Below are 5,412 nucleotides of genomic sequence, written 5' to 3'. Positions count from 1 at the left end.
TAAAAAGTTCGATATTACTATGGAGAAACACACATTAATCAGGCCTCAGTTCCTATGGTCACTCTGCCATGTGTGTGCAACACTAGTTAGAGGTGTTTGCTGGACAGAGGTTGTGTGGGGGATTGAGATATGCGTGGGGGCTCTGCTGGTCAGGACCAAGCTACTGGTGCTGCTGTCCCTTAGTCATTAAGCGACCTTTCCTCCCCACTGGTCCCTGACTAAGACACCTATTCAGTCTGTTCCTCTGTCCCTGAATGTGGAGATTCAGTCATTGCAAAGATGCAGTTTCCCTGAAGCAACCCTCAAGACTTGTGCAATGCCTATAACCATGTTTTCTGAGTGCTTCAGAGGTAGACTTTAAGAGTGCTGTCCTCATTTACATATTTTTTTTTTCCAATACTTTTGCACACACTTGCTGCTTTACACAATCATCTCTGAAAATGCTGTCCCTTTAAACCATGGACCCAGAAAGGTGACATTGCATCAATATCATTGGCTTTTAAAGTAATAAAGTCATCTCTGATTTTTAAATAAATAAAATGGAGTAAACAGGCAACCTATGCTTTTCTTGAGGAAATCCAGAGCAAGGCAGACCACAACATCCATTCTTGTCTCAGACCTGAGTTCCTGCTTGGTCCCAGTGTGGCTTGGGTACTATGGATTGTCAGTGGAGAAAGTTCCAGGTCAAAGTAAGAGAGAGAAAGAAAGACAGGAAAGAGACTTCCCTGGTTGTCCAGTGGTTAAGAATCCGCCTGCCAATGCAGGGGACACAGGTTGAATCCCTGGTTAGGGAAGATTCCACATGCAGCGGAGCAACTAAGCTCATGTGCTACTGAGCCTGTGCTCCACAACAAGAGAAAGTGTTAGGCACTCAGTTGTGTCCAACTCTGTGCGACCCCATGTACCGAAGCCTGCTAGGCTCCTCTGTCCATGGAATTCTCCAGGCAAAAATACTGGAGTGGGTTGCCATGCCCTCCTCCAGGGGATCTTCCCAACCCAGGGATTGAACCTGGGTCTCCTGCACTGGCAGGCGGATTCTTTACCACTATCGCCGCCTGGGAAACCCACAAGAGAAGCCACTGCAATAAGAAGGCCACACATCACAGCTAGAGAGTAGCCCCTACTTGGTGCAACTAGAGGAAGTGTGTGTGCAGCATGAAGACCCAGCCCGGCCAAAATAAATAAGTAATTTTTTTGAATTAATTAAACAAAGATAGGAAGGAAGGAGGAAGGGAGGGATGGAAGGTAGGCTGGTTCCTGTCCTATCCTGGACTTCTTCAAAAGGCTGGTAATCTAATGGAAGGAAAGGGAGTGAACCAAAACTTCTATCTATGGTGCATCCAGATAGAGAGGTGGAAGGTCCCCTCTTAGCTTTACTAGGGAGCTTGCAGTGGTTTCAAGTGTGCTCAGAGAAGTGACTAGTTGCACAGCGGCCCTCCTGGGAACTGGCCAAGACTGACATCTTCTTCAGAGGAGCAGGCCGAGTTCAGGAGAGCAGACAGTTTGTCCACTGTCAGAGAGCAGGAGCTATGGATGTGACACCTCATGACAAGCACAGGCTGCCTGACCTCATCAGCTTGAGAGATGAGGGTATATCTAACAAGGCTTCCAAAGACATCCGCATCCAGGATCATCACTGTGTGAGATCAGGAGCAGCTTGAGAGCTGCCTCCAGCTGGGCACTTCAGACAGCGTGCAGGAAAGGTGATGGTGACACTGTCTTCTGTTCAGGTTTTTAGACTAGTCAAGTGTGCTGCCAAACAGATGGATCAATAGAAATTTTATATTCTTTATCTCTAGAGTTTAAAATCGTTTGTGCAAGCATACTAGAACACCTAATAAACTCGTGGTCTAGATTGATGGATGCCAGGAGTCCATTTGAAATGTTCCAAAGTTGATTTAGACCTTAGCTGCAACAAGGAGACCTTTGGGAGGCCCTCGGTCCTTAAGAAAAAAAATTTTTTTTTACAATTAATAAACTTTATTTTGGGCACTTCCCTGGTGGGCCAGTGGGCTAAGACTCTGCACTTCCAATGCAGGGGGCCTGGGTTCAATCCACAGTCAGGGAACTAAAGATCCTGCATGTCGAAACTAAGACCCGGCACAGCCAAATAAATCAATAAGTATTTTTAAAAATAAAATAAAGTTTATTTTTTAGAAAGCAGTTTTTGGTTTACAGAAAACTTGAGTAGAAAGTACAGAGAGGTCTCATATACTCCCTCTCTCCCACACAGTTTCCCCTATTAACACTGCATTCATGTAGTGGGTGTGTGTTTGGCTTATCAGTTAAAACAAATGCATTCATGTGATACATTTGTTATAATTGATAAGCCAATACTGATACATTATTAACTAATAATAACACTTATTAGTTAATAGTAACTATCAACTGTTATAGTAATGTTCACTCCTTCCATGGATTACCACACTGTCTCCACCCGTGTAGTATCATATAGAATAGTTCCACTGCCCCTCAAAAAACCCCTGTGCTCTGTCCCTTCATTCCTTCCCCACCTGTTCTTCCCCAAACCCTGAAAATCACCAGTCTTTTTTACTTTTTCCTAGTTTTGTCTTTTCCAAAATGTTATTGAGTTGGAATGATATAATGTGTAACCTTTTAGATTATGCCTAAAAATATGCACTTCAGGTTCTCCTTGTCTTTTCATGGCTCCATAGTTCATTGTTTTTATAGCACTCTATAAATTCCACTGCATGGATGTTCCACAGTCTGTTTATCCAGTCACCTATGGAAGGATATCTTGGTTGGTTCCAAGTGTTGGTGATTATGAATAAAGTGCTATAAACATTTGTGGGTGGACATAAGATTTCAACTCATTTGAGTAAGTACCAAACAGCATAACTGCTGAATCATATGGTAAGAGGACGTTTAGTTTTGTAAGAAGCTGCCAAACCATCTTCCAAAGTGGCTGCATGTACTATTTTGCATTCCCACCAGCAATGAATGAGCATTCCTGTTGCTCCACATATCACCATCATTTGACATTGTCAACATTTTAGATCCTAGCCTTTCTAATAGGTGTGTAGTGGTATCTTATTGTTGGTTTAATTTGCAGTTCCCTGGTGAGCATATTTTCCTATTTTATTTTGCTATATTATCGTGAGGTGTCTAGTAAGAGCTTTTGTCCATTTTTTAATTGAGTTGTTTATTTTCTTATTGTTGATTTTAAAGAGTTCTTTGTAGATTTTGGGGAGCAGTCTTCCATCAGATATGTGTTTTGCAAAGATCTTCTAGTCTGTGGTTTGTTTTCACTCTCTTAACAGTTTCTTTTCCAGAGCAGGGGTTTTTAATTTTAATGAACTCCAACTTACCAACTCTTGCTTTCATGGACCGTGCTTTGGGTGCTACGTCTACAAAAGTCATTGCCAAACCCAAAGGGCATGCAGATTTTCTCCGAGGATATCTTCTAAGAGTTTTATAGTTTTGTTTTTTACATTTAGGTTTATGAAGACCTAGTTTGAATCGAAAACCCCAAGGGATGGAACCAAATCATCAACACTTGGAACACCTCAAGTGAACATAATAGTCACTGAAGGCCGAGTTGCAGCTGAAAACACCCACAACAAGTGTGGCAGGTGAGATCTAATCCTCCTGGAGAGAAGGAAAGTTCTTTTTTCAGACAAAGATGCCAGAGACTTGTCCCCCAAGGATATGCTGCTTCTCCTTCATGTTTCCTGACTCCTTGTCAGCCACAAGAGGAGTTCATCTTATCAGGGAGAGAGGCAGGGATAGAAATAGTCCTGCTTGTGCCCTGAGGGTCCCCACCCTCAATTAAAAAAAAAAAGAATTTTGATTTATCACTAGTTTTTGGTTAATATTTTTTTTCTGCTGCGCTGTTGTTTCTTTGCATCTGCCTCCAAGAAAAGGACAGACTCCAAGGAGAGGTTCTGGAGTGGTTACAAGCTTCTGTGAGCTTCTGTTCCCATCCTCAATGTCATTCACACTGCACAGAAGGGGTAGGAAAAGAGAAGGGAAAACCATCCTCCTGCTCAGATGATGGGGAGCGAAGGGAAAAAGAGTGAACAAGAATTTCGAATTGGGACTTCCCTGGTGGCCCAGTGGTTAAGGACCTGCCTGCCAGTGTAGGGGCCACAGGTTTTATCCCTGGTCAGGGAAGATTCAACATGCTGCAGAGCAACTAAGCTCGTGGTGCCACAACTCTAGAGTTCACGCTCAGCAACAAGAGAAGCCCCTGCGATGAGAAGTTCAGTGCAGCCCCAAGTAAATAAATTAAAAAAAATAAAATTAAAAAAAAGAATTTCAAATTATTACTTGTTTTGGGTTAATGTTTTTTTCTTTCTGCTGTACTGTTGTTTCTTTACATCTGCTTCGAAGAAAAGGACAGACTCCAAGCAGGGGCTCTGGAGAGGTCACACTTGCGTATCCCTGCAGGATTACTTTGCTTGGAGGTGAGACCTGGAAAGGGGTGCTGAGGAGGCTGCCAATGGAGGCTGGAGGTTTGCAAGGGAAGTTTTCTTGTGTGTGTGAGGCTTGAGCAAACATGTCCCAGGACAGGGCTGGATCTTCTGATCTCCAAGACAGCCCCAAACCTATTCAGTGAAAAGGACACCGTCCATTTGGGATATACTCCTGAGAAGTAGAAATGAAAGGGCGCGTAAGTGACAGGGGGAAGGACAAATGAAAGGAGGAATCAGGGAAGCCTGTGGAGTTCTGACTCAGGTGACCCTCTCCAAGGAAGAGATTCCAGAGCTCTCTGTTGAAATGTGCTAAGTCTGAAGTACTTGAGGACACCTGAAAAGTAATGTGTTCCTGGTAAAGCCCCAGTAGCTGAGAGCAAGGGGGCTTCCTGGTCCCTGGGAGTGCCTAGCTGGTCAGGGGCAAGCATGGAGATAAGTGGTCCAGCAAAGTCCAACCTTAGAATTAAAATCGCTTTGAGGTCCAATGGGCCTTGGGCCAAAGGAAAGAAAGAGTTCATGAAAAAACTAAAAATAATTCGCTTATTTCTTAGCTAGGCTGGCTTTGCTCAAGTCCTGGAAAAGGCAAGAGAAAAGAAAGAAAAAAAGAAAACTGAGAGCAGAAATCCATGGCAACAAGCAACTTCTGTTTAAGAACTGCATCCTAGGGAAAGTAAATGTCTGGCTGCTATAGAACAGAAATGCACGTGAAGTCATCTGTATCCATTTATCTTCCCCCAGTTGGGCAAAAGAAAATTCATACATGCTCTATCTATTCATGAGATATATAGTCTTATATTTTTGTTTGACAAGACATACGCTGTATTGTTTCAGGAGTTTTGAATGAAGATTATAACATACCACTCTGATTGCTGACCTAGATTGCAAACTGGCTTTCTATAGCCTGGATTACCAAGAAGAAAGGGGCATAGGATGAAAGGGGTGTTCATAGGTGGAGGTTCCGATTTCTTTTTAAAAT

At 43.1% G+C, this 5,412-nt stretch overlaps 1 non-coding gene across 1 annotated transcript; it reads left to right on the top strand.

Moving 5' to 3' along the window:
• The first annotated feature begins 1,994 nt into the window (after positions 1 to 1,994).
• TRNAG-UCC (transfer RNA glycine (anticodon UCC)) lies at positions 1,995 to 2,068 on the top strand. The gene has a single exon. It is a non-coding gene; the product is annotated as a tRNA-Gly (tRNA).
• The last annotated feature ends 3,344 nt before the right edge of the window (positions 2,069 to 5,412 follow it).

The sequence above is a fragment of the Giraffa tippelskirchi genome, chromosome 7 (genome assembly GCF_054371585.1).
Source record: "Giraffa tippelskirchi isolate mGirTip1 chromosome 7, T2T-mGirTip1v1.2.pri, whole genome shotgun sequence".
Classification (NCBI taxonomy): Eukaryota; Metazoa; Chordata; class Mammalia; order Artiodactyla; family Giraffidae; genus Giraffa; species Giraffa tippelskirchi.
This window is presented reverse-complemented; position numbering and strand designations above follow the sequence as displayed.